This window comes from Thamnophis sirtalis, unplaced genomic scaffold (assembly GCF_051295495.1).
Source record: "Thamnophis sirtalis isolate CommonGarterSnake01/CBP01778 unplaced genomic scaffold, rThaSir2_p1.2 scaffold_2, whole genome shotgun sequence".
Classification (NCBI taxonomy): domain Eukaryota; kingdom Metazoa; phylum Chordata; class Lepidosauria; order Squamata; family Natricidae; genus Thamnophis; species Thamnophis sirtalis.
The window spans coordinates 136,133,813-136,159,166 of record NW_028261382.1 but is presented as its reverse complement, the minus strand read 5'-3'; the positions used below and the strand labels follow the sequence as shown (position 1 = coordinate 136,159,166).

General features: G+C 36.2%; 1 long non-coding RNA gene across 1 annotated transcript; it reads left to right on the top strand.

The window, feature by feature from the left end:
- The first annotated feature begins 378 nt into the window (after nucleotides 1-378).
- Nucleotides 379-25,354, top strand: LOC148049181 (uncharacterized). The gene is made up of 3 exons (XR_015695634.1): nucleotides 379-598; nucleotides 4,985-5,041; nucleotides 24,893-25,354. It is a non-coding gene; the product is annotated as an uncharacterized LOC148049181 (long non-coding RNA).

The window sequence follows — 25,354 nt, the reverse complement described above, 5'->3', positions numbered from 1 at the left end:
GGGGGTAGAGCAGGTCGGCAAAACAAATCCGGAGTTTTCAAGAGCAATCAGGGCAAAGTCTTATCATTCTGTAGTCTTAAGGAATGAGAGAGGGGAGGAAAAAGAGAGAGGGAGAGAGAGAGACGCCACATTAGAGCAGCTTAAGGAAGCGGCTTTAAATAGGCTCTTGCCCAGTGGATTTGACAGATGGGCTAGCAAGCAGCCTCAGCTTCAAATGGGGCCTGGGAGATAAAGGGCAGGGGGTGGATTTTGTCTTTAAAAGGTTGCTTGCTATTTTGGTTTGTGGAAGAAGCAAGTGAGCAAGAGAGAACAGTACAGTCTCCGTCTCTCCGTGTTCACAGCGGACCTTGATTTAATGTCATACAATTAAGGCACGCGGTGAATGCCAAGAGCGAGGCTTGAAGACATCCTGAACAGCTGGTTGAATAATCTGCCAAAGAAGATTTGAACCAAATGTGCATCCTTCTATAAATGTCCAAAACAATGTAATTCCAACAGCTGAGCATAGATGCAGTCATGAAGTGATACCAGATGCTGATGTTCATCTAACCTAGTAGCCTTGTCAATAAAGGCCATACAGGACATCATACAAGAACAGGTAGGTTTCATTTGATATTTACAGAGTTTGTTAAGTAAACTGTGTAAAGACAATGAAAGGGAAATAAATATATTAAATAACATGGTGGCATCCTTATGTTTATTGTTTATACATTCGTCTCCTGCAATCTGGCCTAAACAACTGACCCAGAAATATTAAAGATACTGTGTCAATTACATTTTTTTCTTAATATAGTCCATATTAGGGATTGCATAATTTGAAGTTAAAATATTGTAATTGCATTAATAAAACTAGCATAAAATCTGTAGGGTGTTGATCACAGTGCAAGTAGAGGTGGGAAGGCTGGGAGAGTCCTTAAATTATCCTTCATTATACAAGGATGTCTTTGTTAGCCTAGGCCTAAAATTGCACAAGAACAAAGAGGAGGGAGCAGAAACCATCTCTGACTGGAATCAGCCAAAGCCCTGGGTGCTGTCCACGGTGCTGAAGCCAATGTGAGGCCTCCTAGAGAAAACATTATGAAATCAAGTTGCACTATATTTATATATACCTGGATGTAAAAAATATTTTCATATGTAGCATTTTTAAAGAAAAGCATGGGCTGCGAATCATGATCTATTAATGGTATATTTTCCCTACATTTTATTGGTGTGTGAGAGAGATGGGTGTATTATTCCTAATACTGCTGTATCTTGAATATTTTCAAGAACTATATTTTTCTAGAAAAATATAATTGTTGAATACACACTATTAAAAATATGTGACGTGAAAGTTTTAAAAGAATATATGTAAACATAATATCATAAAATTGCTTCAATATACATAATCAAGGAAGGATTATGTTATGATTTATTAATCATAAAATAAAATTTACTTATAAACCTAATTATGAACAGACCTATGGATGTTAGCAAATACCTACCTAAATGATGGTAAATATAAACATAATTGATGTGGCTATAATCCTTGAAAAGCAGCTGCTCTGTATCATTTGGCCTATTACCTATCATTTAGTCTGTAAATCTAAATGTTTTTAATAGACAGATTTTTCACCACTCAGCAAAGCGATACAGATGGTGGCTTACTTACTGCTTACCGTCTTGTTAGAAACCTATCCAGATATGGATAGTTTTTAACATTATAGTAAACAGTTACCTTGTTCTGTTTTTCTGTTGAGATTGGAACAGGTACTTCAGGAACAAAGCTACCGCTTTCAACCTTGTCATAAAATTGGGCCTAAGCAATACACATTACAACAAATAATGATGCATCTCTCATTTGGTAATGGCAAGCCAGGTACCCTAGGAATTGATTTTCTTTCATCTGGATTTAAATGCAGGTAAGAAGATTATCATCTGGGTACCTGAACTGAAACACCATTAGATACTAATTCAGTGAGGGCAACTCAGGGTTGCTTGATATAGAACATAGAAAATGCCCCAGAAAAAAAAATCAATTTTAACCAGGCATCTTTTGCATTTCCGTGAAACTCTTTACAGATAAATGTGCTGTAAACTATGCTGTAGCCAAGCAGTTAATTCTCTACTCATTTTCTTGGGAGAAAGTCCAAATAGTATTAAGGGCCCTTATGCCTTAGTCTTTTAAAGATTTGTGATCAGCTTCTGCTTTAAAGTTTTCCACCTCTCAGACAAAGCCCAGAGACATCAATGTGGTTTAAATTCTCACGCCAGTGCATCATCCATAGTTCATTTACTCCACGGTAGACCAGTCTTACATAAAATATAGTTGGAGTTCAGAGGCCCATGGATCATAGTGACAACAATGCCTTTACCACTAATAAAAAGAATGTTCTCTGTTTTTCAACAGCTGAGTAATTTGAATTAGCACATTAGAAGAACAGATCTCTACTCAGACATTGAAGTTTTATCATACATATGCAGGACCATTCTTTATTTGTCTTCCAGTGATTTCTCCTAAAATAGACAAAGTTTTCCTGATCTACGATAACCTGGTGGAGGAAAATAAAATTCACTGCACTTTTTAAATCTTCCCATCATATTGGATGTTTCTTTCAAGGTTTCACTGGAACTACAGATTTTAATATATATTCTTCTGCTTCTGCTCTCCATATATCCTTTTTTTCTGAATCACAATTTAAAATGGTGCAAAATGCATGCACAAACAAGGAGTAAATTGCCAATTGATAGCAACATAGAAATTAGATACTAGGAGCTGATGCCATTTGCAGGGGTGCATCAGTTATACTAGAAAGTTAATACAAAACACAACATACCAGACAAAACCTCCTAATAATTGTCAAGATAGTGACAAGATTTTAGATATTCTTGATTTGTTAATTTATTAGACGTGTCGCAATATATCACAATGTGAATTCATGCAACTGAACACCTAGTAGGAGCTCACTGATGGACATCTTAGCCAATTTCTTTTGCATACTATATAATAAAATAAATTGCAAATTCTTTGTAAAGCAAAAAAAAACCTAAGGGAACTTAAGGCAATGCCACTTTTACATATATTTACATTCCATAATTTTTCTGAGAACTCAAGAGTGGAAAACGTCAGCATCTTTTCTGATTTTATTCCCAGAAGAATAATTCTGTGAAGCAGCCTGACTAAGAAGGAGAAAATGTCCCATTTTCCTAGCCTGCGCAATAAGCTTCCAGATGGACTTGAGTCTCCCCATCCAAATTCAACACCTTAACCACTCTGTCATGCTGGCTCTTTAATAGCAACAGCAACAGCAATAGCAGTTAGACTTATATACCGCTTCATGGGCTTCATAGGAAAATGATCATAATGTCCTCTTAACAATTTCCTCACTGATAATGAAATCTGCTTAAGTAACTTCATCTGGACACCAGACCTAGAAAGGTATTTTTAAAAGCTGGAGGGGAAAAATGAACTCCTCCTCTCCTTATTTTGCTGCTCAATTAGAAGACCTTCCCTTTGCAGGGTCATTTTCAACATTCAGCACCTCTTTTCTATGGCTCTCAATATAAGATCAAACGTATTCTCCCTCTCTCTTTTCTTCTTCTTCTTCTTCTTCTTCTTCTTCTTCTTCTTCTTCTTCTTCTTCTTCTTCTCTCTCTCTCTCCCTCCCTCTCTCTCTCCCCCTCTCTCTCTCTCACACACACACACCACCACCACCACCACCTCCTCCTCCTCCTCTCTGCAGCATAATTTCTTCTCTCATCTCAATCAAGGCTTTCCATTGGGAAGCATGTAGGGAAGTTTGCCTGCAAGGCCTTCGTAGCATTGCCACAAGCATTGCGATTGTGACTTTCATAATGAAAAAAAGAAAAGCTTTTTGGAATTGCTGAGGAGACAACCTTGCCATTCAACTGCTAAAATAAGCCCTTCCGTTTTATAGAAGAAAAAGTGGGGAGCGAGCGTTTCTTTTTTCTTCTTCTTCTTTTTTTTCGTTTGCTTTGCTTTACTACTTTCCATTCCAATTCCGGAGAAGTCGGATCAACAGAGCGCAAACGAAGTACGAGGGGATGGCGCACTCTGCTGCCTAGAAAGAGCAATATTATTATTTTCCCCCCTCAACGTCACGTAAATTTGGTATCTGGATGGCAACGAGGACCGCCATGCGAGGAAAGCAGCAAAATAAAGAAGCAGAGGGTTCCGCTTAATGGTGGCTTGCTTGAATCCGAAGAATCCGCCGGAATGCGGCGTTTGGCTGCCTCGTTCTGACTTGGCCTGCCAGAGTGAGATTATGACGTCACAAAATGTTGCCGCATTCTAGAACGTCGGGGCCGCAGTGGTGCAAGGCAGAACTGAACCGGGAAAGGCAGTTCTGTGCGCAACTCAGCTGAGACAGCAGTGTGGCAATTAACAAGGAACTGCGTGGAATATATGGATACCTATACACGTACATTTATTATTTGCCTTACTAAACCCGAGCAGATGAAAAGTGGGTTTTTTTTCCAGTAAGTTTCCTGCTCAAAGCAGTTAGTGAATTATTTTTCCATGGGATTTTTCAATTTAAAATATCTATCAGCACATAGTGATATTGATGTCTACCAACAAACGATGTAATAGGGTTGAGAGAGAGGATAAATAAAGGTCAAGCTACTCCAAACACATGCTGTAAGGGATTGATTTAAAGGGGCAGACAAATAGAAATAGGAAAAGAATGGGATTTCCGCCCTCCTTACATAATATCCAGATATAATTTATGTCCGATAGCCCAATTAAATGACAAAGAATGCTTACATTTGGGGTGTGTGTGTGTGTGTGAAAATTGTATTCTATGTTTTCTATTCAAAAATTAGATGGAAGTTCCATTGTTTTCAATTTATGAGATGGATCATGGGATCAGTGTTTTTTTCAAACTTGGCAACTTTAACAGGTGTAGACTTCAACTTCCAGAATTTCCCAGCCTCATATACCAAAGATAGTATATCCTCCATTAACATGTCTGAATTCCTTTCAAAGCTATCTCTGCTAGGAGACATCACTGAATTCCACCAATGAAATCAGATGTTGAAGAAGGTAATATATAATTCTGTGCACAAAGACATATATTTATAATTATATTGTATCCTTTTGCTTTACTGATCGGTAGCAACACATAGAAACTAATAAGACTAGAGCATAATCACAGTGCTCACTGAATGGTAATTGCTATATTTTGTACTGTTACCAATGTGTGTGTAGGTGCATAGACATATGAATGTGGAACTATTGTCTTTTTTTTCGCAGTATGGCCTGGATTGCTATTTGTTTCATGTGATCAATAACCTTTAAACAGTATGTTTTCATCAAGAAGGATAAAAAAGTCTCCCATCTCCAGACTTATTTCATGAAGGATATGTTTTTAGTAGAAAGTTAAGGAGGGGAAGGTAGGTTATAAGCATATGGAAGAACTACTACACTTAATAACTTCAAACTCAGTGAGATCCTAATTTTCATAAGAATATGAGGTGTAAAAGAAGATAGATTAATTAAAAATAACAATTCCATTTGTATGACTTTTAGCAACCTGAAAGAAATTCATAACTCCTACACATGTATATATCTGCATTAGTTGTGAGAAAATCAGCATGTTCGATAAGACATAAGAACTCTGTGGCTTCTGTTCAATGCTGTATAAATAACCTTTCAATTTAAAATCTTGTATTTCAAAACTAGTGATATTATATTAAATCTATTATGTATATAAAAAGTGAAATCTTCAAGCTAGCCTTTTTATGAGTTCAATACATGTTGCCATATATAGTTTTCAGTTTGTTTGTTTTGTTTTAAAAGCAACAATACAGAAATAGTTTGCATTGTTTTCTGAAATAGTTTTTAGACTTCTTATTCTAATCTACACTCTTGGTATTTCTTGCTGCTATCTTAACCAAGTGCAACCCTAACTAGTTTGTTTAAATCAGCCAAGAATTGTTAGGCACTGATAAACAACTGGATTAATGTGAAGATTAATCTAATTCATTTTGTGCAGTTCCTTCATTCAAACACTCATGAACTGAAATCTTTGCAGTGTTAACATCTGCTTATTTCAAACATCTGGATTTTGGATTTTATGGACATTTCATAGTTTCCTTCTATAATACTTCTTGGGGCTTTCCATTTTTGAATAATAGATTCTGTCCTGTGCTATATCATGAACTGCATCAAGTTTAAAAAAAAAACTTTAAAATACCAATCTTGAGTGTTTCCGTAGCTATAGGAGGAAGGAACTTCCAAGAAAACCTTTCTAAAGATATTTGGCCTCACAGTATTATAGGTTATAATAGGAAATCATTCCAGTGTTGTCATTGAAGTAAACAAGCCAATTATACTATTGCTCTACATTGATCTTAGAATTAAAGTTCTTATACTACTAGGCATCCATTTTATTTAACTTTTCCTCTGAAGTAACCTGATACAGTCAGATCCATGTTTGTTGAAAAGGAAGATTTATAGAGCTCATTCTTTTTTTTATCGTTATAAATTTTTTTATTAACCATTTCCATAACATATAATCACATGTAAATTATTACCTAGACAATATCATGTTATAAGAGAGGACAATATACATGTGCAATCATCTTGCTTTAAAATCAAGCCTAGTATACTTCCCCCCCTCCCCCCCAAGCCCCCACAACCTACGCCCCCGACTTCCCAGAACCCGTACACAGCATAGATATTTAACAACCACAGTCTAAGATATATTGATAAAAAATAAAAGTAAGAAGTTAATAACATCTTTACGTTGAACTTAGCTCCTCCTTGCTAAACTAACTTTAGACAATTTAAATCATTCCTAATCCTAAACATAAGCTATCTGGAATTTCTTAGTCCCATATTTATTTTGAATATAATCAATCCATTTTTTCCAGTCTCGTTTATATCTCTCATTTGAATGGTCTTTAAGGTAGGCAGATATTTTAGCCATCTCAGCTAAATTTGTGACTTTCAGTGTCCATTCTTGAATTGTAGGCAAATCTTCCTTCTTCCAGTATTGCGCCACCAACAGTCTTGCTGCCGTTATTAAATGCAAAATCAGGTTAACCTCTACCACTGTACAGTCAGTAATTATACCTAACAAGAATAGCTGAGGAGTAAATTTTATCCTTTTTTAAAGAATATTTTGTATAATCCACCATATTTTTATCCAAAATGCTTTAACCTTTTGGCAAGTCCACCATATATGAAAGTATGTAGCATCAAGAGAACCACATCTCCAACATTTGGGTTGTAAATTCGAATACATAGAAGCCAATTTTTTAGGATCTAAATGCCATCTATAGAACATCTTGTAAAAATTTTATCTCAGGTTTTGGGCTTGTATGAATTTCACATTTCTTACCCAAATTCTTTCCCATGTATCCAGCATTATTGGTTCTTCAATATTTTGAGCCCACTTTATCATGCAATCTTTAACTAACTCTGTTTCCAAATCTATCTGTACTAATACATTGTATATCCTCTTTATATGCATTAAGCTTTGATCTCTTATTTGTTTAAATGTTATCCTCAACTTGGATAAAACCAGTTTTTTTATCTATTTTCCACCTGGCCTGTAATTGCCCATACTGGAACCATGTTTGAATTACCTTCTCCTCTTTTAGTACCTCTAAGGATTTTAGTTGTAGTACCCCCCTTTCCAGGGTAAGAAGCTGTCTGTAAGTAATTCTATCCTATTTTTGTGCTATATTCATATTTTCTATTGCATGTCTAGGAATTGCCCACATGGGTATCTTGTCATTTAATTTATGTTGATATTTTTTCCAAACCCGCAATAAAGCATTCCTTAAAATATGACTTTTAAAATTTTTGTCCACTTTTTTGTTAAACAACAGGTAAGCATGCCAGCCATATACCAAGTCATGTCCCTCAATATTCAATATCCTATCATTGGTTAAGTCGATCCAATCACTAATTACGGATAATACTACTGCGTCATAATATAATTTTAGATTGGGTGATTTCAAACCTCCCCTCTCACGTACATCTTGCATTATTTTTAACTTTACTCTCGGCTTCTTTCCTGCCCATATAAATTTATTAATACCCTTCTGCCATTCTAAAAGATTCGCATATTTTTTAAGTTTTGGTAACATTTGGAAAAGAAATAAGAATTTGGGTGATATATTCATTTTCACTGCCGCTATTCTTCCTAGCAAAGATAACTGCAACTTATCCCATTTTTTTCATCTCTATCTGTATACTATGCCAAAGTGGTTCATAATTATACTTATATAATTTCCCATTTGAAATTAAGATATTAACTCCGAGATATTTGACCTTTTTGACTATTTCACATCCTAACATTCCTCCTAGTTCTTCCTTTTGTTTAGTATTCATATTTATAGCTAATATTTTTGTTTTCCCTAAATTTATTTTAAAACCAGACACTTGACCATATTGATTAATCATATTCATTAAGATCATACTAGATTCCTGCGGTTGATCCAATATTATAACCAAATCATCCGCGAAAGCACACAATCTGTATTCATGCTGCCTAATCTTAATTCCATTTAAACCGTCCAAGCTCCGTATTTTGTTCAGCAATACTTCCAAAGTTATAATAAACAATAGTGGGGACAAGGGACAACCCTGTCTTGTACCTTTTCCAATTTGAAAAGAGTCTGTTAAACTTCCATTGACTATAATTTGAGCCATTTGCAGTTGATATATTGCTTTGATTGATTGTAAAAACCTTTCTCCTCTTTGCATTTTTTGCAATGTTTTCAACAGGAATTGCCAGTTAACTCGATCAAAGGCTTTCTCAGCGTCCAAAAATATGAACGCAGCAGGAACACTCATGAACTGAAATCTTTGCAGTGTTAACATCTGCTTATTTCAAACATCTGGATTTTGGATTTTATGGACATTTCATAGTTTCCTTCTATAATACTTCTTGGGGCTTTCCATTTTTGAATAATAGATTCTGTCCTGTGCTATATCATGAACTGCATCAAGTTAAAAAAAAAACACATTAAAATACCAAACTTGAGTGTTTCCGTAGCTATAGGAGGAAGGAACTTTCAAGAAAACCTTTCTAAAGATATTTGGCCTCACAGTATTATAGGTTATAATAGGAAATCATTCCAGTGTTGTCATTGAAGTAAACAAGCCTATTGCTCTACATTGCTCTACTATTGCTCTACATTGATCTTAGAATTAAAGTTCTTATACTACTAGGCATCCATTTTATTTAACCTTTCCTCTGAAGTAACCTGATACAGTCAGATCCATGTTTGTTGAAAAGGAAGATTTATAGAGCTCATTCTTAAAAGTTCATAATATTGCACTCTTCATTACAAATTTCTTTATCATGGCGTATGGCTTCAGCAGCATTTAATATTTACTACAGTGGGTCTCAATCAGAATTATGTAGAAATAAGTCAACTACTGCCACTTGCTGGTTCCTACATTGTGCTAAGTCAGATATAATTTGCTTGAATTAAGTTTAGCATGATTCATGAACTAGGCCACTATTTTATTTGTTTGTTTGTTTGTTTGCTTGCTTGTTTGCTTGTTTGCTTGCTTGCTTGCTTGCTTGCTTGCTTGCTTGCTTGCTTGCTTGATCAAACTATCCATCTTATTTTTAAGTTACAATCCATGGTTCTAATTTGGGAAAAAATCTTTTTCAAAATATGTTGTTACTGAAATGTTAGACTTTGCAGGCTCTTTGTTGAGTTTGGACTTGATAGGTTTTTGCAATGATATCCTTCCCATGTACCTCTCAGATAAATAACACTAATTATTTTAGCTCTGATCTTCATTAGTTAGGAGGAAATGTGATCTATTTGAGATTTGTTTCCTATTAGCCATTAACACATCACTAGCTCATAATATGGAATATTTGTCACTAAGAAACATTGATCTTTAAAAATAAAAGAGTATCTTTTAGAAGCAATGGAGGCTGGATCGGAACAGACGTCTGATATCATTAGGTTTTTTTTTTTTAAAAAAAAAACCTTTTTACCAAATTTGAGGGCAGAGAAATTAGATGGAGAATTAGGCAAAAATATTTCTATCAATTTATCAAGTGTAGCATTCTTATTTAGTGATAATAGCACTTCTACTGCAAAATCAGATAAGAATAATTTCTTTATGAACTGTGAAAAACAAGAGAGATGGTACAGTCATCACTATCCTGTTTCCCTGAAAATAAGATCTCCCCGGATAATAAGCCCAATCGAGCCCTGCCCCCAAAATAAGCAACACAGCAGCAGCCATGAGGTGATCACGCTCACTGCTTCCTGCACCTCAAAAATAATAAGACCTCTCCAAAAATAAGGCCAAGTGCTTATTTTGGGGGTAAAAGGAAAACAAAGCCCTGTCTTATTTTTGGGGAAACATGGTACCTTCACATTTATCCATAGTCCAGTTCATAATTAAATAATTGCAAGAATATTCTGCTTCTTCCATGACCATTCTTTACCAAATTTTTTGTAAAGAGCATTCTTAAGCACATTCTCATTTATAAAATTAAATAGGAAGCAAAATAAATAGAAGAATATTTTTATTAATGGCTCTGGTTTTGGCAGTCTTGAGACAACCTTTGATTGGCAAGAACACAGGATACATTTCAGAAGTGAAAGTCACAGAAGTATCAAATAGGTATTTAGCATTTCTAACTCTTTGATGTCTTGAGATATGGGCTCAGGAAAATATTCAGGAAAATATTTCCATTCCAATACTCAGATTGATTTCTTTTTTTAAAAAAAAAGATATAGAAATGCTCTTCTGCAAAAAAAACTATTGTGGATTATAGGCAGCTAAAGGTTGCCCTCTCCAAGGTAATATTTGTAATAATTGTATTCACCATCATTCCTTCCAGTGGGCAGAACAGTTCCCCCTGTTTAAAAGAGAAAAACAGATTTTTCTCCCCTTGCTCTGCTATTTAAGATTAATTTTATTGTGTTTATGACAAAGGTGAAGCTTTTTAATATGGCATGAATATCTTTTAGGGAATTGTGCTCCACTCATATGTTTTGTGAAAGTCATTTACCATTTGTAACATAAGGGGAGTGGGATGAAGAACAGATGATGTCAGAGAGACTTGGGTGGTGAGGAACCTTTGGAATATATCTTGCAGAGACTCAGTGAAAATTCCTGAGAAGGGAATGCAACGCTTCTCTTGCTACCAGAACAGAAGACTAACTGCTGGCTCTGACATATAAATGCAAATAAGATAAAAGAATATCATGAATGCCAATTTATCACAATGAAACAATTAAAAGGAGTGGCTATAGTTAGGTGTGGGTTGGTGGGTGTGGAGATGCAGATGCACACGTGCACCTTTGAATCAATATTGACTTCTGGAAACTGCCTGGATTAGCCCCTGCAGTTTTCTTGGCAAGATTTCAGAAATGGGTTACCATTGTCGGCTTTCTAGGGCTGAGAAAGAGGTCTGGCCCAAAGTCCTTCAGCTGGCTTTGTGACTAGACTAGGTGGAAGTAGAATTCATGGTCTTTCCATTTCTAGCTGGATGCCTTAACTGCTACACCAAACAGGCATTCTAATACTGAGATAATTGAAGGCAATAATAAGAATGGGGAGAAAACATAACTCGTTTTCCCAATGAATTTTTTTCCCCAGTGAAATTTTTATGTTATTTAAATGCATTTGTTTTGTTAAAGCAAAACAGGAGGTTAGCAAAGAAACCTTTCTTACTTACTCCCATCCCTTCACAAGCTATGAGTGGTTAAGAGTACTGTCTTTTCTGCTTTGGAACTATTAAATGTGTTCTAGAAATTAAATACAAAACATTATTTACAGAATTATTTTATTTTTTAACTAGATCATTTGTAATCCCAAGAAGCACTCTAGCCACACTCCGCAAAAATTTCTTCTGCTTATAAGAATAATTAAAAGCTATGTAGTTAAAATAAGTTGCAACTTCTAAAAAAGTATATACTTAATGCCCCCTTTGAAAATGTGCTTGTATTAATACATATAAATGCACTTTATGTTCAGCAGAAAGTAGTTAAATTTCCTGCATGAAAGAGAAAACCTTGTGCTTAATACTGGTTGAAATCAATCTCTTTTGAAGCTAGGAAGATAAATATGTAGTATGATTGTGAGAGTCTTATACATTTTATGGGCCAAGGTGGTAGATATAAAGAAAGTAGGAATAAGGACAGTAGAGATGAGGTACTTTATTTCAGCTGGAGTGCAATTGATACCACCGCAAGGGACATTTTGCTTTTGCTTTTAAAATTTGAGTAAGATGAAATTTTCCTCCTGAATTCCTATCTCACTTTTCCTCTTCTTAGTTGTTGAGATTTAGTAATGAAAGAGACATCTTATAAACTGTACACTTCTTTGAGGTCAAAATGAACAGTGTAGCACTGACATATTTTTTTATCACCATCCAATGCTCTGCATCACCAAAGAAATTTTCTGAAAAAGAGAAGATATCTAGGTTTTTAAATTTTATTTTAAATTGGACAGAGTGTGGCCACTCAGGGTATCACAAAGATTTTTGTTCTTTTTAATAATTTTTTTATTTTAAAACAAACACAAACACACAAAACATATAACATAAAAACCTCTTCAACGTAAAAACTTCCATACAGTGTGTCGATTAGTTACAAGGTCTTTCTGCATCCTTTCCATATCATTTAATTTTATAAAAAATCACATATTGTCAATCAAATATTTTTGTATACATTATTATTATTATACTTCATTTGTTTGATTATCACTATTGTTTTTCCATTTTAAACAAGGTATTCTAAATATGTATCCATTTATATTATAATGATTCCTTATATCATCTTCAATATATCCAATAATAAAGATTTTTTTAATATCCTATTCTAAATCATTCTATTATTTTAGCATTGATAACATTCTCTAATAATTTTCAATTCCATGTTTTTGCCATTATTAGTACCATCAATTCAATATACATGTATACAAATTGTTATAATTGTTAAACATCCATTAACCATAGCTATTATTACATCCTTTTTATATGAGGCATATTAAATTTGAAGTAAATTTATATTATGGCATTTCATTACATTGTCCTGAAATCATCCAATGATATTACATATTTATATTATAGTCTATATAGAATTATTTATCTTTTATAAAAAGGCTTTTCAACATCATCTACATCATCCTCACTTACAGTTTGTATAAAATTTCAAATTATCAATCTAGTATATATAAATGCTTTATTATCATTATTGATCATTTATTTGACTATAGCTGTTATTACTTTGTCTTATACATAGTACTCAAAGTTTAACTACATTTAACTAAATTTTATTGTGACATTTCATTTCATCATCCTGTATCCTTCCAGAAATAGTGCAGTCCAATATCTCTTGCCATTTGTAGAATCTGTCTTACGTGGACTTCTTTTGACAACTTGTTGTTCATTGCATATCTTATAAGGATTCGAAACCCACCATCTGTTCCTTTCATCAGCTTGACTTTTGTTATCACTGGTGTTTTTGCCGAAATTACTCTCATTGTTTCTGCCAAATTTTCTCCTCTTCATCTATGTTTTGACATCTGAGATAGAGTTCCAGTTCATCGATCTCTCCTTTCCGTATTTTGCACTTATCATTTCCCTCCAATTTGCTATCAGTGTCAACAATTTTCTTATAACTTTCATATGTCTGTGATTTTTTTAATTCTGTCCTCAAATTTCATCATTGTTTTACAAGGATTCTCAACTCTTCCATCTGTACTTTCTGTATTTTGATCTATAATTTCAAGTCTCTTTTCAATTCTCTTTGTGATTATTATGACTTTTTGAATTTAACATAATTTTTTGCAATGTTAATTCCTTTTCTTCTTCATATTGTACCATTTTTCCAAATTATAAACACTGCCACTAAAACATCCAAGGCTTTTGCTAGGTTTAAACAAAGCCAATAGTTTTGTAATATCAGATGTTGCCAAGCCTCTAGATGGCAGTGTTACATCTTTTCCCTCTTTTGCCTCTCTTTTCTAAGCTCCGAACTCTGGAAGAGAAAAAAACAAGTTTAAAGATTACGATCCAGCTGAGCCTTGAGAGGAAAGAGGCTTTTATTCCACGAATACAAAAAATGGGAAAAGTATAGAGGAAGAAGGGGAAAAAAGACCAGTCTAGTTTAAAAGTAAGAGGCATTTGTTAAAACAAACATAGAAACCAAACAAAATTAAAGTGGAAAAGATAACATGATAGTTTTAAACCAGGGTTAATTTGCCGCTTGCTTCCTTCTATCTTCAATTTTATTTTAACTCTAAGTCTTTTAGGTTTCTCTTCTCTAATAATAAAGATTTTTCTCACCATTTCGATACACTGTCTCTCCTATTCTGCTTCCATTTCAAGGGCTTGTCCCAACGTTCTGCCACCATTTTGGCTGGTTCTCTTGTAGCCAGCAAAAAAAGCTTTCCCTGGATCAATCAGAGGCTTTGTGATGCCCCTGAGATCAGCAGGACATGCCCTTCTCTATCACCGTTCTTTCAGAATGGTTTAGATCCAAAAAGGATCGTCCAGCAACAGAGATATCGACAGCAATCTTGGAGCCCCAAGGTTGCATGTCATGTCGTAGCGATGTCAAGCCCCACCTCCTCTTCTTTATTCACTTCATAGAAGTCAAGAGAGTCATATGCAGCTTTCAAACTACTTTTGACAGGTTAAAGCAGAGGTCTTCAACCTTGGCAACTTTAAGACTTGTGAACTTCAATTCCCAGAATTCTCCAACCAGCTATGCTATGCTGGAGAATTTTGGGAGTTGAAGTCCACAAATCTTAAAGTTGCCAAGTTTAAAGACCTCTGGGTTAGAGAGCGATGTAGTATGGAATTACCCAAAGGGAAATATTCCTAAAGAATAAAAGAACAACAGCAGTGGTACCCTCCTGTAATTTTATTCTAAATAATTGACTTGGAAAGCATCATTAAATCACATAATTTAGGACCAGTGCTAATAACTTTTTATATGCTCAGTAGTCCATCATTTATTAAATGATCATGGTTTTTTTTTTCCTCAGTAAGAACTGGGTCATCTGAAGTATGGATTGTAGGGATTTTTTTTCCTCTCCACAAAAATGTCCCAGTCAGATGGAAAAGTTATTCTTCTACTAATTGTTATAATACTTCAAATCTAGGCATGATCTCTAATCAACTGGAATTTCAGAACTCAACACTGGTTATATTTAGGTTGTGGGATCATGAATTATGTAATGTAACTACTGGAGTGAATATACTTGTTCAGCTATTTAGTTTCTGAAATAGCATCTACATTGCTAAATATGGTAAGAATAGGTGGCACTTTCAGTAACAAACTCATGTAGTGTAGCTAAAAGATAATCTTAGCCAATTTTGTCATCTCAGTGGACAACTCTATGAGACTGAGGGTCTGGTTCTAAGGTACCTGGGACATGAGCCTAGAACCATCATGAATAATTGAGAAATAAGTCCAGAGTAATAATGAAATAACCACTATAGTTGTCTAGCAGCAATGAGCAAAAATGAAATATTTTAGGCATTTATCAGTACTGAATTAGAGGAGTGTACGGCTTAGCTGAATCTCAAATCTCCTAGATAGACTGCCAAAATGGACAAAAGCCACATCAGTCCTGAATTAATACAATGATTTTCCACAAATTGTGTGTATTGGGAGTTTTTAGTAAACAAAAAATAAAGATTCTTCTTCCTAGGACAAAATGGATCTTGCTGGAAGTGCCCCTTCTGTCTCTACCATTTCTGTCTGGCTGCATGTCTAACTATAAACACCATGTAGTAAGACCTACCAAAAGCAATTTGACTACATTTAGGAACATGAGAATGATATGGCAATATTTGTCTCATCATTGGTCCTTTTAGTACAGTATTATCTGTACTAACAGATCTACAGGGATTTATGCAAAAGCCTTTCCTATCTCTCTTTGGACATGACTGATATTTAGAGAAGGATTTCTACAAGAACACAAACACTATTGTATTCAAAGCATATAAATCTTAGCTCCAACCCCTAAATAAAAATTCTCCAAGAATCGATTGTCTTAAAATTCAGTGATAATGATAAAATGTATGATGTGCAATCAGTATTTCTTATGCTCACACTTTTATTTACGCACATTACATATGCGCACACAAAGGCAATTTCTGTTCCATTGGTTGATTGTTCTCTCTGTCAGAAAGTTCCTCCTTATTTCTAGGTTGAATTTCTCCTTGGTCAGTTTCCATTCATTATTCCATGTCTAGCCTTCAGGTGCTTTGGAAATAGCTTGGCCCCTTCCTCTCTGTGGCAGCCCCTCAACTATTGGAACACTGCTATCCTGTCTCCCCTGGTCCTTCTCTTCACTAGACTAGCCATTCCCAGTTCCTGTAACCAATATCCATATGTCTCCAGTCCCCTAATTATCCTGGTTGCTCTTCTCTGCATGTTTTCTTTTTTATAGTGTTCTGACCAAAACTGAATACTTAAATAAGATAACATTGTTTTTTATTTAACTTTGTCAGAATCCATCTGATCCTTTGGGAAAGGAGCTGTGGAAGACTAATGAACATCACCACTAATGTTAAAGTGAATAATAAATATCTAAAAGAGCGAGTGATAAGAAACAAAACATAGAGGTGTATGTTTTCGATTTGGATTTCTTTTATCCTGAAGTAGATTATAATCATTCAAAGTGGATGACAAACAGAGACTGATAATCCAAGACCCATCGGAAATGAATTAATCACCTGTGTAGCATGTTAAAGACTACCTGAGACATGCAGCTGGGAGGAACAGGGGAGAATAGGATTCTCATCAAGGTACAGCAGTTTCCAAAGAGCTGGTCCTTGACTTCACAGTGATTCATTTAGCAACTCTTTAAAGCGGTGGTGGGTTTCAAATTTTTTTAGAACCTCTTCTGTAGGTGTGGCCTGCTTTGTGGGAGTGACTTGCCGGCTATGTGACCGGGTGGGAGTGGCTTGCCAGCCATGTGACCAGGTGGGAGTGGCTTGCCAGCTATGTGACTGGGTGGGTGTGGCCAACTTGTAAAATGTGTTGAAACTCACTTAACAACGCTCTTGCTTAGCAACCAAAATGTTGGCTCAGAAAATCTGGCATTTGAAGCACACAAGTCTTAAAGCTGTCAAGTTACAAGACCCTTGCATCCCCAATCCTTTAGAAAAAAACCCCAGGGGTGTTCAAACTTGACAGCTTTAAGACTTGTGGACTTCATCTCCCAGAATTTCTCCTCTCACTCTTCATCTTGATGATGTGTGGACGGGCTGGGGGAGGGAGCTGGAACCAGTTCCAAACGGCACTGTAGATTTGTGGAACCTTTTCTATAGAAGAGGGTAGAACTGGCAGGAAACCACCCCTGCTTTAAAGTTACATTGGCACTGAAAAAAGTGACTTATGACTTGTCCTCTTTTGCAGCAGTTCCAGTGGTCATATGATTCAAATGAGGCACACATTTATGACAGCTGCAGCATCCTGGGGTCATGTGATTGTCATTTATGATCTTTCCAGTCAGCCTACAACAAGCAAAGTCAATGGGGGAAGCAAGATTAATTGATTCATTAATGACCACACGGTTTACTAACAACTGCAGTGATTCGCTTAACAATCATGGCAAAAAGTTTCTAAAATCAGGAACAACTTGTTTAACTGCCACTTTGTTTAGCAACAGAAATTCTGGTCCCAGTTAAGATTGTGAATCATGGAGTCATTCAATGTAGAGAAAAGTAAAATCCTACACTTAGATAAGAAAAACCAAAAGTACATATAAACTGAGTGAAACCAGGCTTAACAGCAGTGACTGTAAGAGGGATTTTGGAGTCTTAGTGAACAACCAGGTAAATATGAGCCATGTGCAGCGGCAGCTGAAAAAGCTAATGCAGTTCTTAATTGCATTAAAGAGGGATGCAATCAAGATCAAGTGAGGTACTAATATCACTCTATAAAGTGCTAGTAAAACCACATCTAGAGTATTACATTCAGTTTTGGTCACCATACTATATAAAACATGTTGAGAATAGAAAACGTGCAGAGAAGAGCAACCAGGATGATTAGGGGAATGGAGACGTATGGATATTGGTTACAGGAACTGGGCATGGCTAGTCTAGTGAAGAGCAGGACCAGAGGAGACAGGATAGCAGTGTTACAATATTTGAGGGATTACCACAGAGAGGAAGAGGTTCAAGATATTTTCCAAAGCACCTGAAGGCCAGACAAGGAATAATGAATGGAAACTGACCAAGGAGAGATTCAACCTAGAAATAAGGAAGAACTTTCTGACAGTGAGAACAATCAACCAATGGAACAGAAGGTGCCTTCGGAAGTTGTGGGAGCTTTATCACTTGAGACTTTATATATGTTTAGCTTGGGCTCTAATGTAAATTTATTGGAAGCTTTTCTAGAAGAAGCTAACACTGGGAAAAGTACTCAAATCCGGCAAGGGGAGATGTGAAAAATGGCTTCCATAACCATTTTTTTAAATAGCTATTTCACAATATATGGCGAAAGCTATTTATGATTCTTGATGTCACAATGCCACCAGAAAAAGTTTTTCTCCCAAATAATATTAAGCATTTTGTTACATTGTACATAGTTACCAAAGGGATACGGTAACTTATCAAAGAAAAAAGCTAGCACTAGTTGATGATTATAGGGTATAGTAACAAGTAAACAAAGGAGAACTATTACATAAAAATACATGCAACATTTATCTTGCATATTACATATGCATTGACGATGTGGGAACCAGGCCTTTACCATATTAGGTTCTGCTAAGAATTTTCATACTCATTTGCAGAAAATTGGGGTTTTTTTTTCTAACCTTGAATACATAGAAATCTCTCCAGTGGTTTCTTTTGAGTGAAAATTAAAACAAAAAGGATATGATGGGATCTACAGTGGCAAATGCTTTTCTTCGCTGTTTATAGCCCCTTCCTCACAACATTCAATCAATTATCTCATCTTCAGTTTTAGGTACAGATATTGTCTCTCTAATATATATTCAGACCTCAGTGGAAAGAGTTTTTCATTTTGGAAATTGGGGCTTCTGTAAATATTTTCCCCCATGCCTGCTAGTGGCATTCTCTTTTTAAAAAGGGGGTGTTGTTTAGATTCCATAAGTATCCATATTCATCTTTGAATTAATAGCAACAAATATACATTCTGGATTGTTAAAAGCAGTTTTATAAATGAAAGATTATTTATTTAGACAAAATGTATAATTAGTATTATTATATGCTTGATGTGGATTTCTTCATCACTATTAGTATAGTAAATTAGAAAAATAATAATTATTATTCCTTTTCAACTAGAAAAAAATGTTGAATTAGAAACTCCGCAGAAACATCTGGTATATGAATGTAAGTCAAGGTGTGGAGGAGGTGAGACAAAATATTACATAGGAGTTTCTACATTTAAAAAACACACAAACTTTTGACACACTGTAATTTCTACTCTTACCACTTCTTTACAAAGGATTTATTTACATCAAGGAAAAACATATGTAAAGGGATGTACTGATAAGTCCTGTCCCTTTCCCCTTCTCCCTCCTTTAGAACTGGAATGAGCATTTTCCTCCTTCCATCTACTACTTGAATTGATTAATTTTAGATTGGAAACTCCTTCCAGCAAGACTCAGTTGCCTTTTGGAAGCTGAGAGTAGTATCTAACATTTCGTGGTATGCCAGGGGCTGCATGAAAAGCGAAGTGGATGGAAGCAAAATGAAAAATGAATGAGAACGTTTACACAAACACAAACCCACATAACCATCACAATTTGTTTTTCATCATTGTGTAAAGCTTGAATCATAAAATACGTAATAAATATAATGTGAGGAATTTTATAACTTTACTGTTTTGCCACCCCCATTTTATCAGCCTCAGAGCCAAAACTTTCAACAACCTAAGGTTATCAGGAAGCCTACAAGTGTCCTTGTTGCCCCATCCCATTCACTGTAAAATGAAATATTTTGTTAGCTGAGAACTGAGTGATTGTGAAGGACTTGTTAATAATGGATCAAGATAACACAGGCACTTTCATTCATATGTACCCGTAATGTATTTATTTTATGTATGTATTTATTAATACTTATAGGCCGCCCTTTTCCCTGAGGGGACTCAGGGCGGCTTACATTAAATGAGGGGGGGGGGGTATACAGACAATAGACACAAACAATACATAGAAGTAAAATAGTAAGCAACATTCATTCATCATTCGGGTGGGGACAGTTATCTTTGTCCCCAGGCCTGACGGGCTAGCCAGGTCTTAAGGGCTGTGCGGAAGGTCTGGACAGTGGTGAGGGTACGAATCTCCACGGGGAGATCGTTCCAAAGGGTCGGAGCTACTACTGAAAAGGCTCTCCTCCGTGTAGTTGCCAGTCAGCACTGACTGGCAGATGGAACTCGGAGGAGGCCTAATCTATGTGATCTAATTGGTCGCAGGGAGGTAATTGGCAGGAGGCGGTCTCTCAAGTACGCAGACCCACTACCATGAAGGGCTTTATGAGTGACAAGTAGCACCTTGAAGCGCACCCGGAGATCAACAGGTAGCCAGCGCAGCTCGCGGAGGATAGGTGTTATGTGGGTGAACCGAGGTGCACCCACAATCATCGCGCGGCTGCGTTCTGAACTAGCTGAAGTCGCCGGATGCTCTTCAAGGGCAGCCCCATGTAGAGCACATTGCAGTATTCCAGCCTAGAGGTCACAAGGGCCCGAGTGACTGTTGTGAGGGCCTCCTGGTTCAGGTAGGGTCACAACTGGCGCACCAGGCGAACCTGGGCAAATGCCCCCCTGGTCACAGCCGTCAGATGATGGTCAAAAGTCAGCTGTGGATCCAGGAGGACACCCAAGTTGCGAACCCTCTCTGAGGGGTATAAAATTTGACCCCCCAGCCTGAGTAATGGCGAACCTATGGCACACGAGCCCCAGCTGAGCTCCACCAAGCATGCACCGCCGATTTTCAGGTCTCTGCAAAACACTATACAAGCCATTTATATACATCCCACAGGAAAAGGAAGTGTCTCACAGGAGCAGATAAAGGTAAATCCTAGAGACTCAGGAAATGCATCACTGAACAATGGAGATGAATGCTAGAGAGGAATAAAGCTACACACAGGATGTGAAGTGTGGGTGCGGGGGTGCATGTACCAGTTCCTTGACAGAAGTCATGAGATGATTGTGGCCAGCACGTAACAGGTGTATTATTATTATTATTATTGCAGTTTACAATCCAAACTGAGAATTTTGACTCTGAAAGCCTGAAGCAGCTGGGATTTGGCCACTTGAGGACCTGCCAGTCTCCCTATGAAACTTTCTAAATATCTAGATCAGCAGGCAAGGTCCCGCTTGCCAGATTCTGCTGGTCAGACCATCTCTGCTTTTGCTTCTGTTTTTAGGAAAGGAATTACAACCATGTTTTTAAATTAGGTATTTCAGTTTGTGATAGGTTTAATAGCAATTGAAATTACTTTTATGAAGACTATGTTCTTTTTTTTTAATTGTTAGGCCTTTTGAATGCCCAGTAGGCATAAGGGCAGGATAGAAGCTGTAACATGAAATTAGAAACAGTACATTTTGTTCTTGGACAAGAAGAGAATGCTCATCAGCTTTTTGGTGGGCTGCAAAAACTGATTTGAAAAACTAATGGAAGGCTTGGTTTAAAAATTTAAAAAGATGAACTAAATAGCGTGTAAATGAATAAATGATAGGCAACCTAAATTTCAAATGCTCTGTCCTTCAAAGAAGGCTAACCTTGAACAAAGATAAAGCTGCCTTGATAACTTCCCATTTATAGCCAAAAAATTAGAAGCATGAGAAACATTGGACAAAAATGCCAGAGGACAGCTGTAAATGGTCTGCGTCATGCCACCACGCAAGAAGTCCTCAAATGAACTTGCTTTGTCAGGGAAGGATTTTTGGATGATTAGCACTTTTTTTTTTTTTGGTGAAAACAAATATCGTGTAGTTTATTTATAAAGCCGGTCTCTGGTTTGCTAATCTGGCTGAATGCTGCCATCTGGTGATCAAATTTTAAAAACAAAATGAGGAGAAAAATCTGCTAAATTTAAACCATAATTATAAACCTTTACTACTTGGTTAATTCAAGGCAAGCTATTAATGGTAAACAAAACAAAGACAAGTTGTTTGATTGAACCTGATTCAATTTGATGAAGCTGTATGCTTGATGATCCTTTTCATTTGGAGAGGTTCTACCGCCAACCTCTAACTTCATTAGATTACATTCTAATGAACCGCAGAAGTCAAAATTGCAAAAGAAAAGGCTGAGTGGTTAATACTGCTTCCACTTCATTATAACTGTTATGAAGGAATCAGGGCTTCCAGAGCTATCAGTTATTTCACTTTGTAGAGTTGTAGAACTACAGCGATAGAATTTGCATAAGTTTCTGAATGCTGATATAATAATACTGTAAAATAAACATTGTAAATCCTATGCATTCTGGCTAGCCATTTATTTATTTGAACCACCTTTCTATCAATGGTAAAAGGCCATCCATTCTTCTCCTCACATGCACACAATACTTACTAGGATCTGAAGAGTAGCTGAGCCTAAACCAAAGATGGTCAGTCTCTAAGGCTGATATTGCATATCAGTCTAAGCCATGGTATGTTTAACCATAGCTAATTCAATTATGGACTGCAAGGCGATCAAACTGTTCAGTCCTAGAAGAGATCAAGCCTGACTGCTCTTTAGAAGACCAGATCCTGAAGATGAAACTCAAATACTTTGACCACTTAATGAGAAGGAAAGACTCACTGGAGAAGAACCTAATGCTGAGAAAGATTGAGTACAAAAGAAGAATGGGACGACGGAGAATGGGGTGGCTGGATGGAGTTACTGAAGCATTCGGCATGAGCTTAAATGAACTCGGGGGGACAGTATAGGACAAGAAGGCCTGGAGGAACATTGTCCATGGGGTCGCGATAGGCTGGACATGACTTCGCAACTAATTACAACAACATTCAGTAATGGAATAAGTTTATATAATATGCTGCGCTATAAAATTGCTTTGTAAATAACAAAAGTTAGATTTATATAGTCTACTTAGCAAAGGCAGACTAATTCTCCTGCATTTTTCCCTCCACCTATCCTCATTCCATTTGATGGGGAAATTTGCTTTCCTTTTTTTATATACGGGTAGGCCTCGACTTATGACCACAGTTGAGCCCAACATGTCTGTTGCTAAGTGAGACATTTCTTAAGTGGGTTTTGCCCCATTTTATGACCTTTCTTGGCACAGTTGTTAAGTGAATCACTACAGTTGTGAAGTTAATAACATGGTTGTTCAGTAAATCTGTCTTCCCCATTGACTTTGCTTCTCAGAAGGTTACAAAATGTGATCACGTGACCCTGGGACACTGCAACGGTCATAAATATGAGTCAGTTACCAAACATCTCAATATTGATCACGTGACCATGGGATGCTGCAATAGCTCTAAGTGTGAAAAAGTGTCATAGTAACTTTTTTCAGTGCTGTTGTAACTTTGAATGGTCATTAAATGAACTGTTGTAAGTTGAGGATTATGTGTACATAAGTTTATTAAAGGTTTTTAAAAGAAAGATTAAAATTATTAAAAACTAATATAAATCAAGAAAAAAGAAAAGAAAAAAGTCAAAAAGAAAGCTAAAAGGGGGGAAGTAATAGAGAAATACAGTAGAAGGGGAAAAAGATATCAAAAAGTAGCTTTTGATCTTTTTTATATCAGTTTAAATAGAACTATAAAATTTATCTCTTACTCTATGACTAACATAGCTCTTATATCATTTTAATCCTGCCTAATCTTTAAAACCATGAATCATAAATTTTCCTGTTTTATGCAAAAATATTCCTAGGGAATTTTCAGTCACCAATAAATAAAATATTACTTTTCTCTGATCAAGGAAATCAGTTTGGCAATCTCAGTAATTTCCATCGCCTTCTCCAACCAATCCTCCATTGGGAGTAGTGGCAAATCTTTCTGTTTTTCTAATTTTCTTTCAAAACAGATTTTGATGAAAGATTTGCAAGTAGACTGAAGAATCCTGTACTGATTTAGTTACAAAATTGACTGTGGATCAGGGGTGAAATTAATTCTGGAGAACTGGTAGTGGAAATTTTGAGTAGTTCAGAGAACTGGAAAACATCACCTCTGGCTGGACCCAGTGAGGTGGGAATGTAGATTTTGCAATATCCTCCCCCAGGAGTTGGGAGAGAATGGGAATTTTGCAGTATCCTTCCTCTGGAGTGGGGTGGGAATGGAGATTTAACAGTATCCTTCCCCTGCAACGCCCAGCAAGACACGCCCACAGAACCGGTAGTAAAAAAAATTGCATTTCACCACTGCTGTGGATATTTGTAAATGTCCAGGCTTTTATTGTATTATACTTTCTCCAGCATTTACATTTTCCTGGGCTTTCCAAGCTTCTTTTAAAACACAACACATTTCTTCAAAGAAATACTTCCAATGCACTTTTCCCCAATAAAGGAAGCTTTAAGGTAATACAAGTATTTATAACAGAAAACAACACCAATAATATCACCCTCCATTAGTCCCAGCAATCACATAAGCCCCCAAACACCACCAAGAGTGATTCTTAAAAATGAATTCTCAAATACCCTGAAAGAAAAAGGAAAGAAAAGAAAATGGTTGCAAAGAAAATTTGAAAGAAATACAATGTTTGGATTGGGATGAATTTATATACAAAATTTTGACTTTAACAAATTTTCTGATTCTTTCTTTGTTTCTTGGGATTAAAATGTGCTATTTTCTTTGTAACTATTTCTAGTGTCCCTGAGGTAATTTCCATGATTTTTTAGAGCACAAAAATAGGCAAAGGTGACAACCATCCTTCTGTTCATTAGAATGGTACCCAACACTCAGAATATCAGAATCCAACATCTCATGTTCTAGAAATGTGAGATTAAACTAATTTATTCCTCCACAGAGAAAAGAAAGAACAGACACCAACTGGGCCCCTAGCCTTGCTCACCAAAGGATTGACATAGGATCACCATTCCCATAAATCAGGGCTGGAACCTTTTTGGCGTGGCCTCCCTGCTTCATGTATGGAAAGTAAGGTCAACAGCAATGCCCTGTTCGCTTTGCAGGAAGTTATAACAACGAAACACCCACAACCATTTTCCTGTACATCAGTCTCAAACAATTGGAAGTCATTATCTATGACTGGCTAAGATTGGATTGTTGTTTTCTTGCCATGTCAGGCTACTAAGCAATTAAAGTTTCTGCAAACCCTAACTCCTGTTCCAGCGTCTAAACCTACTGAGATATGAGATAGTGTTTCTGAAGACAGTAAAACATAATGAAAGGACACAACACATTCTAAAAGGAATGAAAGTTTCATTTTGTTTCCTTCATGCTCCATGTATTATTATTTTACTTATTTAAA